The following is a 14,200-nucleotide window of genomic DNA, read 5'->3' on the forward strand; positions in this document are numbered from 1 at the left end:
GGAGGATAAACATCATAGGTAACAACACATTCCCCTGGAGTTCTCCACTGTTTATGGAAATTCATTTGATAAGACTCCAGTAACATTAACCTTGCACTTCCTATGCTCATGAATATCCTTAAATCAAATTTACATGTTCAAGAGGAACTACATAATAATATAGAACTCGCCATAAACCTGGCATTATCAAATTCTTTCTGGTAGTCCACAAATGCCAACAAAAGTGGATTTCTATATCCTAAACATTGATATGCCACATTTCTTAAAATAAGAATTTGATCAGTACAACTTCTACATTTTCGAAATGCTGCTTGTTAATCTCAGCTTTTCGTCAGTCTTTCTCTCTAGTCTCTTTAGAATGAGCATACTGTATATATTCATGAGTACTGACGTAAGTGTCATGTCTCTGAAATTATTGCTATCAGTCAGATCACCTTTAATTTCCATTTTCACAACACTTCTAGCTCCCATTCATCAGGTTTTGGCTTTTCAAGCCACATTGTACAAAATAATCTTTTTAGTATTCTAGGAGTCACATCATTTTCGGTCAATATCATCTCAGTAGTTATTCCATCGTATCCAGGCACTTTCCATATCTTTAGCTTTCAAATGACAACTTCGACTTCAAACACACTGAATTCATTCATGGGCACTTCAAGGTCTCCCTCAACTTTAGGTATATCAATCAACTTATTCGCTTCATACCCTCTATCCATGACCTCACTAAAGTGTTCCATTCAACGTTGCCTTTCTTCATCTTTTGTTGTTATAACAGACTCATCGCTCTTTTTAAAGGGTATATGCTCCTTCTTTGCCCCAGTAGATATTCTATTAATAATTAAATTAGCAATTCTTACACCATAGCCTCTCATTGTATGCATAACTTCGTCAGCCTCATCTGCTTTCCTGTTTAGATACTCTCTCCAGTCATTCATGGCTTTTCTTTTTACTCCAATATCAATACTGGAATCTTTAGCATGCTCTATCTTGTAATTTTCATTACCTTCTCAAACTCTTTCAACAACCAATTTCTGTATTTCTGTCAATGTCTCCTTTTCATAGTATCCCAACTAACATTTGATATATATATATATATATATATATATGTACACACACACACACACACATATATATATATATATATATATATACTGTCTAAACAAGCTTGCCGGACCAGGGTTCGATTCCCGGCCGGTCATAAGCTCTTGTCTTTGTGTGATTTCGCCTGGGGCTCTGATCCCGAGGTCGTTAAGAGAATCCAGACATTAATGTAAGAAAAAATATATGGCTTACTTGAATATGAAAACACGTCTAAATGTGCAAAATTTATCATTCATCGAATGCCAAGTAACAAATAGAATTTTTTCGCGTTACGAAGTATAGCGAAAAATAATTGTCCTAACGACATATAAGCAGATCTCAAGTGTCTTGTTACTCAAGTTCAGTTGTTATGTAGGCAGTGGACAATGAGAATTTAGTGTTGGGTGAAACGTATTCGATGTTTGAAGAGGTATTTAGGAAATGGTCACTTTCTAGCGCACGCTAGCCCGAGCAAGTCGAATTTATTAGCCAGGACGCCAGGCAGGGTCAAATACAGCTTCAGATGTGAATAGTGTTTTCACGCGAGCAATCAGAATGCTGAAACCGTTTCAAGAAGTGATGGACAATCTATTATCCGATTTCCAGCAGAATATTCAACAAGTATCCGCACCTCATTAAAGTATGATGGAAAACCATTTGAATGAGCATCGCGTTATTTTGAGGAAACTGATACGAAAATGTTAGCATTAGATGCGATAGTTTATCAACTTGGAGGACAAGGAACATCTAAAACTGCTGCAGAAACGAGTTAGTACGCAAAGAGCAGCATCGCCGAAAGTGTCAAGCTAGTTAAAGATCGAGGGAAAGTGTGGATTCATATCAACTTTGATGGAAGAGGTCTAGAGCTCAATAAAGGCCGAGAGTTGACATTGGAGCCGGGAATGTACCAAGAAAGACGTCGAAAAGATAAGTGAAAATATAGCTGTTTTTATTTTGTATATTTAGCAGTTGGTACAAGGAAATTGGAACATTGTGTTTATTTAATCTTATGGTTTTTAATCGCCTGTTGGTTGTTGTTATTCACAAAACATTGAACAGAATTAGATTGGGTCCGGTAAGATAGTCATTGACGTCTAAAAGGGCAATCACAAAATTCCATTTCAAAACCGTTACTGTGGTTGTTGGATTGGGTAACAATAGGTCAGAAAGTGACGAATCAGAATTTATTAAGAGAATGGGTGACACTGGTATCAGAGAAACTAAGAAATAATTCCTTTGACGGTGACCAAGAATGGAAATGGTAAGCAAAGGCTGGTTTTTTATTACAAACTTTTTAAGGATTTAATCAGTCTACAGTCTGCTTATCGCATAGAAATCTATTAAAACGTTGCCAATATTTTTCTCATTGGGGAAAAATTTGAAGTTTTTATAATGAATTATCTTTAGATATTTTTGTAAGCGGCGGTACATCTTTACTAGAGTTCTTAAGTCTGTTAGATATTGGAGATCTAAGGAAGTGAAGATTGAAGTATTTTTAGATGATGGCATAGCTGCGGATGGTTGTTTTGAAGGGGCATTGGATGCTAGTTATTTACTTTAAAAGCTTCAAGATTTGGATTTATTTACAAGTAAGTATAATTGGTTTTCAGACTCTAGATTGTATTTGGAAAGGTTTACAGTGGACGAATACTGAAGGCAAATTTCGTAACTACAGTATTAGCATAAACTATGTCGTTAAAGACCTTGTTTAGATGCCAAACCTTCTGAATTAACAAAAACGTTTTTGGTAAATTTACAGTTTCATCCATTATGTGGAAACTGGAATAAAATATATTTGTTGCATCAGAAATAGTGTAGTTTCAACGAATTTAACGTTTATTTTGACTGCAAACCATCCGATTTAGAGATTTACTATGGAGTTAAAACAACAAGTTTTTCCAGAAAAATCAGTTTTTGTAACCGTGTTTTTATTGTTTTTGTTGCATATTATGTTGTAATGCAGAAATACCCTACTTTATCCCAACAATTATGGGGGACCCCAGGTGGGAACCGGGGTTTTGGGTGGGGGAGGGGGCGTCCAATGATATTTGCACTAATTAATGTTCCACCACCCCTAATCTATACCCCTACCTAGCCCTACCGAGGGTGGGGGGGCTCCGCCCCCCCTACGACCCCCCCTTAAGGGCACAGTGATTTTCAGGGCACTACCGAACCTAATAAACCCACCTAACCTAGCCTAGGGGCCCTGTACCCCTACCGGGGGGGGGGGGGGGGGACTCCGCCGCCCTGCGACCCCCCCTTAAGGTCACAGTGATTTTCAGTGCACTACCGAACCTAATAAACCCACCTAACCTAGCCTAGGGGCCCTGTGACCCCCCCTTTACCCCGGGCTAAATTTAAATATATATTTTGTTAAGTCACTTCTTACCTTAAATGGAACCTGACGATGATGATGTGGAAGGCTGTGGTTGACCCTCTTCTGAATCATCAATAGCTACTGGAACCCGTTGTGCCTCAGATTGTGTAGGATACAGTTTGCTGGCCGTGATAAAAAAAATGATGGAGCACCTCCTCCTCAGGGTATTTGTGTATAAAAATAAAACGTGACAAATACTGCCTGAAGTATTCACAACGGTTACCAGGCCGTTGTATCCATTCCTTCAGCTCCCGCCAAAGACGTTCAATGTTTTGGGTATGGGTGTCGGGGTTTGAAGGATCCACAAAATTTTCTGAATGGTTCACAGTACGGTGATCGTATTCAAGAGACTGCAGAGAATTATAAGCCCACCACTTATCACTAACAACAATGCTGCCCCGTTTAATGTACTTCTCAATTAAAGGGATGAGGGTAGCTGCATCACGCTTCCGTGGTAATGGGTCAATTAAAGGCACAATAAATGTTTTTTTGGACTGCCTCTCAGTACCCCCCAACACCCATATGTCACTCAGAGGCCTTCCACGGTCATACTTCCGTTTTCCAAAATGAGATTCGTCAATCTCAACGATTACACCTTCACCACCAATAGCCTCTTGGTTATCAAAACTAAATTCAGTCACTTCTGAACAAAAGCTTCTCCAGTCTACACTAGTAGACGGAGATATACTGAGGCCCATAATTACAAAATGGTGGTCCCAACACTTATGCAACCAGTGATTGACAAATAAAATTAATTTCCACCGGGGAAGGTGGGATCCGTGAAGAAAAGTTCCCTTATAGTCACTAACACTATAATTGCACAAACGCCTTTTCTTCGTTTTAGGTATTTTCACTGATTTTGTACAATACCACACATGTCTATCTTCACGGAAAAGTAAAGGCGAATCACATTTAGCACACGAAACACTTGTAGGTAACACTAAATGCTCTCGAAGAAACCGATTCACAATGTCTGGGGTACCATTATAATTACCATGAAATCGGCCGATTATCTCGAAATAAGAATAACTACATATATCGCACACCTGCACCGGAGGATCCATGACAGTTAAGTAACGAGAAAACTTAACCGGCAGGTTTCTAACACAAAAACAAACGACAATCAGGAGTTTTTCCCATAATGAAATAGGAAAAAAACAAAATACTATCGCTTACAATGTTATATTGCACAAAAAACAGATCCTTGAAACAAGAATAAGAGAAAAAATGAATCGTCCAATAATAACCCTTGAAAAGATCCCAGTAGTATTTTGATTGGAGGAGCGACATTAGTGGGAGGAGCAAATGCGCATTCAAGCAAATATTGTCACATTATGCAATGGGGAGGAGCCAAGTAGGATGAAAACAGATATACAAACTAACAAGAGGTACCTTGCGTGCCCATGGAAAGATATACACTAAACTTAGAAAAAGTCAAGACCTTCAATACCTGAAATAGTTTTTTCTCCGTAAATATGCATTAGCGACAATAATGTATTGAGAGGAAGTATTTGGTTATCACGTGCTGTACTAGGGAAACATATTATTATAATACATTTCCCATAATGGATGAAACTGTAATAATACCACATTTTTTAACGAATATCTTTTGGACAGAATTGTCTGTTACATAATTTCCACGAAATTTGTCGTGAGAGGTATTGTAAAAATGAAAACGGTAAAGTATTTATGTATGTTTATATATTGAGCAAAGCTAGTTGAGAACTTAATGGAGAAATATCAGATGCTCTACTTGAGATCACGTTTTGACGCAGAAATTCATTCTTTTTATTTTGGTCGTTACTTTAACTATATACTTGCATCAGACTTATTTAACCTATTACTTCATTGTGACGCCTAAGATGTAGGTAGTTTATCACTATATTGTGATGCCTAAGATGTAGGTAGTTTATCACTATATTGCGACGCCTAAGATGTAGGCAGTTTATCACTATATTGTGACGCCTAAGGTGTAGGCAGTTTATCACTATATTGCGACGCCTAAGATGTAGGCAGTTTATCACTATATTGTGACGCCTAAGATGTAGGCAGTTTATCACTATATTGCGACGCCTAAGATGTAGGCAGTTTATCACTATATTGTGACGCCTAAGGTGTAGGCAGTTTATCACTATATTGTGACGCCTAAGATGTAGGCAGTTTATCACTATATTGTGACGCCTAATATGTAGGCAGTTTATCACTATATTGTGACGCCTAAGATGTAGGCAGTTTATCACTATATTGTGACGCCTCAGATGTAGGCAGTTTATCACTATATTGTGACGCCTAAGATGTAGGCAGTTTATTACTATATTGCGACGCATCAGATGTAGGCAATTTATCACATTGCGAAGCCTCGGATGTAGGCAATTTATCAATATATTGCGACGCCTCATAGGAAATTTACAGCTATATTGCGACGCTTCAGACATAGGAAATTTACCGCTATATTGTGACTCCTCAGATTTAATAGTTATATTGTGACGCCTCTGATGTTCGGAAATTTATAACTTGTGACACCTCAGTAGTAGGTTTGGAGTAATTTTGAATTTTTTAGCGATGAATACAGCGAACTTTTTTTTTTTTTTTTTTTTTTTTTTTTCATGAAAAGTGTGGTTGGAAACTGGACAGCAAATGAATCTTAAAAATTAAACATGAAGGAGCAGGAAGCAGTCGATAGAATTATGTGAAGTACTCTGACAATGTTTGAACATTGTTCCAGATAACAAAAATTTTCGATTTTAATGCAAGTAGGTAGCAAAAAGCCAGATTTAGAAATCATAAAAAACAAAAGAATTTAAACTTGTACTGAATACACTGTTCAGGTCATCAATGTATGTTAGCCCAGAAAGAGTACAAAAGAGCGGATTTTTTTAAGTGTTGTCAACTAACATGGATGAATGGTCAATTCTGGCTTACATTTTTCAGTGTTAAGGACTTGTGAGAGTTATTCATTCTTTCGACTGTTTTGCCACTTTTAAAAATATGTTGAGGTTTTTAATCTCTAATATTGGTGTCCCGGTACAGAGGGAATTGAAGTTTTAACTTGAGGTTTGGTGCTCTATACCAAAGGTTATTGATAAAACGGAGGTAGAAATTCTTCACTTAAGTAGAATATTCCAGGGTGAAAGTCCTCTCCATCTTGACTTTTGATATTATCGAGGGAAACTTTATTGTTGAACTTTGAGTGTTTACGTAACAAAAGGTTTATTACACGCGGCAAAGATAAAAAAAAAAAAAAAAAAAAAAAAAAAAAAACAAGGTAAAGTTTTTTGAAATTATAAGCATGTTTTATTTTTGGAATCTGCTTTCCAGGGTCGTGAATGCAATGAAATGCCAGCAGTCGTCTTTGACGGTGGCATCTAATTTGGACAGGAAATTTGGGGACCTCAGTTGTCATGGGCATCTTCTATCATCGATGAATGACAGCACCGACAAGGCCTACAAACTTGTCTTTCAACAAAGAGAAACTTACAATAATGGTCACGAGCAAAGCGAAATGCCATTGTATGTTGCTTTATTTATCACGCTTTTATTAGATTCCGGTGCTTTAGTAATCTCCAGTGATCAAGCCATTTATGCCATAACGTGCATGCATGAAATGAGGGGTTACATAGATGCAACGGAAAATTCATTTGTTAAATCTTTGCAAGCACCTGTGAAACATTAAGCTGGTAGATCGGTGCATACAAAGGATCTTTTTGATAATCAGATGTTGCAGAATCTGCACGGTTTATATTTTCCTATATTGGACAACTTCATTATTTGATAGATCATTAAAGTTTTCTTATCTGAGATTTAGGGAATTAAGTTTATTGTAATTTGAAGATTTCTTAGTTGAACAGAAAAAGAATGAAAAATCACCAATACTGTGAAGTTTTTGATATCGGAAGTTGTCACAAATGGTTTTCCATATTTGATGTATTTTGCATGATACAGAGGAAGCTGGAATGATTTTGTTCTTTGATCGATTTATCTTTAAGAAGTTTTTTAAAAGGTCCTGTAATGTAACAAAACAGAATTTTTTGTTAAAACTGTGGCTACAAGTTCAAACATTGCAAACAATAATGTCTTCATAGACATGAGTGTTGGTAGTCTGTTTCAAGTAAACATGTTTGTCAAAGGCTTCAAAAAGAGGTTAAATGTGTAAATCATTCAATCGGAACATTTATTTCTTTCTCTCCATTTCTTTCCTTCTCTCCCTTTCTTTGGTATTAACTAGGGTCAACCGGCACGGTGCGCTATAATGCAATTTAATGTTTTATTATGTTTATACCTGTAAAGAATGCGGAGTGAAGTGAGGACTAGATTTTTTTCGCGTTACGAAGTATACCGAAAAATAATTGTCCTAACGACATGTAAGTAGATCTTAAGTGTCTTGTTACTTAAGTTCAGTTGTTATGTAGGCAGTGGACAATGAGAATTTAGTGTTGGGTGGAACGTATTCGATGTTTGAAGAGGTATTTAGGAAGTGGTCACTTTCTAGCGCACGCTAGCCCGAGCAAGTCGAATTTATTATTAATATTATCATTATTATTTATTAGTAGTATAAGAGTGAGGTCCCACCACTCAAATTTGGCTTACTCTGCATTATTGCCGTGGATACACAGGTTTCCATAGTTTTTTCAAAACTTTAGATTTTGTTTTTTATCTAAGGTTTTTCCTAGGCGGCAGAGGAGGCTTATATGTTAATTTGAAAGTTTATTCATTTTGTTTTAAATATGCACTGCTATATCAGTACAGAAGTTTGTAGAAGTTATTAGAATATGTGATGTTACATCTACATTGTTTTCTAAAAGTATGATTCATTGGAAAAATAAACCTGGCGTCAACCGGCACTGTGCGCTATAATGTAGGGTCAATCGACACGGTGCGCTATAATGCAATTTAATGTTTTATTATGTTTATACCTGTAGAGAATGCGGAGTGAAGTGAGGACCTACCAATTCACGATGGTGAAGATGGGTTGATTTCAATTCTAAGTACAAAACACATAAATTCGACAGGTATAAGTACAGAAGAATTGTCATTGACTTTTATCTTTCTTCGTGGCCAAGTGGTAGTCACTGTCTATACAAGCTTGCCGGACCAGGGTTCGATTCGCAGCCGGTCACAAGCTCTTGTCTTTTTGTGATTTCACCTGGGACTCTGATCCCGAGGTCGTTAAGAGAATCCAGACATAAATGTATAAAAAATAGAGTCTCCGTGGATTCCCTGTAGAAATCAGTGTTGTAGAGCGAAGAGCGATAAAGACGGAACTTTACAAAATTAGGAACAACATTGCTAAGCGGCAGTAGAGTAAAAAGTCCAAATCAAGTTGAGCCTTCCTTAGTTTCTTTCGAGTAGATTCCAAGTGTCGATAAGATGATAAAACGGGTCCACCATATTTCGAGCGTAAATATTGAGGTAGGTCGTTGCTCCTGGCGAGCTTCAAAGATAAAATAAAAAGGAGGACGAATAGTCTGGACAACATCTTTCAATTTATTGGTGCCGACGTTTCAGGACTCATCCCATTATCAAGGCTAAAATGGACATATAAAACATTATAACCAAAACTCAGTAAAAATATATAAAATACAAAAACACAGTCAAAATTAAAATTGAAATTATAAACACAGTTACAAGTAAAATATGGAGATAAAAATATTAACTAAAAGAAAAGTATCTTAAAATTGAATATACAAAAATCAAAATTGTCTAAGGAGACCAACCTGTCTGGAACACTAAGCATGAAACTACTATTACTGAATTGTGTAACACCCTTTTTAACTCTGTTTCTTTTTTGGATACCATGTACTTGAAAACGTTGTTAAATAAAAATATAATTTCCTTTACTGACAAACAAAAGCAAACTCATGACAGAAAGTTAAATAATCTCGGTGTTAATATTCCAAATTTTATGAATCCTAAAAAAAAATGGTTTTTAATTATTCTAATCATATATTGTCTAAAAGGGAGGAGTTTCTTTTATCATTAGGTTTGGACTTCTGTATGCCCAACTATCGTCCAAACTACAGCCAGTTCTTTTTGCCATTTGAACTTCTTTTTCAAAGGTTAAGGCAACTACCCCTTCCCACGGATGTAAGCAACTTTCAGCGTAACTTGCACCAGATCGCCCATAAAACCTTTTCGTCAATAAAAACTAACTGGGCCCCTTTCTTCAAGAGGGATGATTTCTATTTGTTGAAAAGTTTGGCTAAAAATCCTAATCTCGTTGTAACCAGACCGGATAAAGGTAAAGGTACTGTATTACTCAACAAAGCAGATTATATAGCCAAAATGTACACAGTTTTAAATGACCCAACTAAATTTTCTGACTTGGGTCTTCCTCAATTTAATCCGATTTTTAAAATGGAAGACAAAATTAACCGAACACTGAAAAGACTAAAGGATAATAGTACCATTACTGAACAGGTATATTTAGACCTATTTTCCTCCGGTTCCTCTTATGGTATACTGTATGGTTTACCTGAGATTCATAAAGAAAATGTTCCACTCAGACCTATTTTAGCTGCTTATAATTCACCAAATTTTAATATTGCCAAATTTCTTGTGCCTCTTTTACAACCACTTACCTCAAATGAATATACGCTGCCCAATTCTGCCTCTCTGATACCTGAAATCACCACTCAAAACAAATGTAATTATATGGTTAGCTATGATGTTGAATCACTTTTTACGAACGTGCCCTTGCAAGAAACCATTGAAATAATTTTAAATAAACTTTTTATTTTTCCAAACGACTTATATCACGGTTTTAATAAGTCTGATTTTAAAAAATTACTTGAACTTGCAGTGATTGACACTCATTTTATTTTTGATGGCAAGTTGTTTAAACAACTTGATGGTATGGCTATGGGTAGCCCTCTTGGGCCCACCTTCGCCAATATTTTTATGTGTCACCTTGAGGAGCAGTTTTTAGACCAATGTCCTTTGCTATTTAGACCTATATTTTATAAACGCTACGTAGATGATACGTTAGCTACTTTCAAGCAAAAGGAACATGCTGCTAGATTTTTAGATTTCATCAATAACGTTCATCCAAACATCAAGTTCACTATTGAGGAAGAAGAAAATAACAAGTTACCATATCTTGACATTAACATCTCAAGAGGGCAGACACGTCTAGAAACAAGCGTATTTAGAAAAAAGACGTTCACTGGTTTAGGCACCAATTTTTTTAGCTTTTGCTTTTATAATTTTAAGTTAAATGCCGTAACAACCCTGATCTGCAGGGCATTTTACCTTTCTTCTGACTGGACATCCTTTCATAATGAAATAGTCTTTCTGAAGCAGCATTTCAAGGATAACTGTTTTCCAACTAAAATATTTTATAGATTAGTTAACAAATTTCTGACCAAACATTACCAACCTAAACTTCAAGTTCCTACAGTACCAAAAATGATTTTCTATGCCTCTTTGCCTTTTATTAATAACGGAAAATATGGGAAACAAATTAAAAAGGTCATTTTAAACAATTTTCCAAGTCTGGATTTTAAACTTATTTTTAAGAATCCCCTGACAGTGGGATCTATGTTTAGAATTAAGGATTCTCTCCCCGACCTAATGCGTTCTTCGGTGGTCTATATGTTTACTTGTCAGAGATGTAATCTCGGAAATTATGTGGGTTCCACAAAAAGACTGCTGAAAGTTCGCATAGATGCGCATCGGGGAGTGAGTCATAGAACTGGATGTGCGCTCAAAACCAAAGAATTCTCAACCATCAGAGAACATGCAAGTAAATGCAAGACCAACATTGCATATAAAAACTTTGAAATCATAGCTCAAGCGCCAAATAACTCCTCTCTGCTAGTATTGGAATCGTTAATGATTAAAGAAAAGGCTTCTCAACTAAACAGCCAATTATCCTCTGTCCCCCTCCACATCGCTTAAGCTGGCAAATTTAGAATTTTCCTCCTGAGTACTGTCCTTCAGATAGTCACTCAGTACTCTAGTCTGTTCCAGACAGGTTGGTCTCCTTAGACAATTTTGATTTTTGTATATTCAATTTTAAGATACTTTTCTTTTAGTTAATATTTTTATCTCCATATTTTACTTGTAACTGTGTTTATAATTTCAATTTTAATTTTGACTGTGTTTTTTGTATTTTATATATTTTTACTGAGTTTTGCTTATAATGTTTTATATGTCCATTTTAGCCTTGATAATGGGATGAGTCCTGAAACGTCGGCACCAATAAATTGAAAGATGTTGTCCAGACTATTCGTCCTCCTTTTTATTATTATTATATATATATATATATATATATATATATATATATATATATATATATATATATATATATATATATATATGTGTGTGTGTGTGTGTGTGTGTGTGTAATGTGGAGGATTAGTTTTTGTTTTATTTTTATTTATCCTTTTTGCCAAATCCAGAGAGAGAGAGAGAGAGAGAGAGAGAGAGAGAGAGAGAGAGAGAGAGAGAGAGAGAGAGTAGTTAGTGTATCGATTGTTGATTGTGAGAAAGACTGTTGGAATAATTGACCGTTTGTTTATCTTTCAGCTAGGTTAGGACAGTAGTAAATGTTTCGGCGAGAATGCTTTTGTTGATTGACTGCGACTTGAGGCAGTTGTGTGTGTGCACGTTGGATTTCTATATGTATTTGATTGATTTGACCAGTGTTGGAAGTGATCATTTATTTTTTTGAGCAAGTAAAGTTTTGTTTATATTCACTTGTTGTGATTGTGAATAATAGAAAGTCTATTATTTATCTTTTATTATAGTGCGGTAGTTTAGTTAGCTAGGAGTGTTTGTAAGTGTTTTTTTTTTTTTTTTATTTCCAGGCCGTGATTTCTCCTTGGAATTACTTATTCCCTTTGAGAACAAAATTTTGTTTGAATGAAGATAGTGTTGACTGCCTGGAATGTTCTAAAGGATTTCCATTTGACTGCTCTTTGAAACGAAAGACCTGTTGATCTCCGGACTTTGAATTTGTTTACATATGATGATGATGAATATAATGATGATGATGGTGATGATAACGCTCACGACCTAAATTAATTAATACATTTTTTTTTTTTTTTTTTTTTTTTTTTTTTTGACTGAGAGTCAGTGTTGCCATAGTGTGGCGTTGTAACTGAAGTTGTGGCGTTGATCTTTAAAGGACTGTTAGCCCTTGTGGACGAAAGTGTCCACGCACCTAATTTATATGTTCAAGTGTTTTTGTTTGTTGGTTTTCTTGTTAGTGTTAAGTTTTTGTGATTTATTTTAAAATTTTATTGAATGCCGTTTATTTTAGTTTTAAGAAATATAGTTTTAAGGTTATGATTTGTTTTTTCTGTCCTTGTGTCTAAGAGTCTGGTTTTAGAGAACGTAAGGGGAAAGTTTATTTTGTGGAGACAAATGTCAGTAGGTGTGATTCAGGGTGTGGGGCTTGTTGTTGCAACATCCCGCCACATTATTTTGGCGCCCGAACAGGGACTGCCGAGGTGGGATAGGAAGCTGGACTGTTGGACGAAGGATGGAATTAGGATTAAGGTTGATGAAAAATGGAAAAGCAATTAAAGTTATTAAGGGAGGAATTACGGTTGATTAAGGAGCGCGAGGAGAAATTGTTGCAATAGAATAAGTGGTTAAGGTTTGAGAATGAAGAGATGCATAGGAAACTGAGGGAAATTCAAGGAACTGTAGAGAGAAAGGAAGAGGGTGTTGAGATAAGGATGCATGAGAATGAGGAACGAATGGAATCTATGATGGGGCAAGTTATGGGAATGATGAAAACTTTCATGGGTGAAGGCGTAGTCGGAGGAGTGGCCTCTGCTACAAGTAAAGGGTTGCTGGTGGAAGAAAAGGTTAAGGTAAGTGATAATGGGAAAGGAAGTGATAGTGATAGTGAAGTTAAAGGGACTAGGCATAGTAAGGATGAACAGAAATGTGATAGGAAGAATGAGAAGAAAGGTAAAAGTAATATGAAGAGGGAAAAGAAGAAAGGGCAGGATGAGAGCGAGGAGAATCGTGAATGGGTGAAAGTGGTGAGTAAGAAAAGGGCTAGCAAGAATATAATCAAGGATATGAGTATGAGTGTGGAATTAGATTCTTTATATTCTAGCGTGGAAGTAGGAAACAAAAGGAAGGTAGCAGTGATGATAGCAGTGAGAATGAACGTGATGTGTGTAAGACTGTGTTTATGAGAGAGGTACCTCGGTGTGAAAGGTTCAATGAGCATAGTAGTAGGGATGTATATGAATTTTTCAAGGAGTATGAGAGGTATTGTCAGGATAAGTATGGTGATAGTTAGAGAGTTTGGGCTAGGGAGCTAGGAGAATATTTGATTGGGTATTTGTTGACGATGTATGGTATGATAATGAGTGTAGGTAACGTTGATTATGAAAGTGTGAAAAAGAGAATAATTGAGAAGGTAAAACGTATAAAAGGGAGTGTTAGGTATAAGCGTAAGAATGATTTTGATGAGGCACGGATGAATGCAGGAGAAGCTATATCAATGTATGTATATAGGTTGGAAACTTTAGCTAGGAAGAAGTATGAGGATGAAGGCATAAATGAGAATAAGGAGCTAATGACAAAGTTTTTGGCGACCATACCTGAGAATGTGAGTGAATTTATTAATTTAAAATGGAAGTAGAAAATGAGGTGGACGCAAGAGAGATTGACATGGGATGATATACTAGAGATAATTGAGGATTATGAGTTAGATAGATGTATGAAAGAAAGTAAATCTGTGAGTGTAAGAACTGGAATGGAGAAAAGTGTGCCAGAATT

The sequence above is a fragment of the Palaemon carinicauda genome, chromosome 11 (assembly GCF_036898095.1).
Source record: "Palaemon carinicauda isolate YSFRI2023 chromosome 11, ASM3689809v2, whole genome shotgun sequence".
Lineage (NCBI taxonomy): Eukaryota > Metazoa > Arthropoda > Malacostraca > Decapoda > Palaemonidae > Palaemon > Palaemon carinicauda.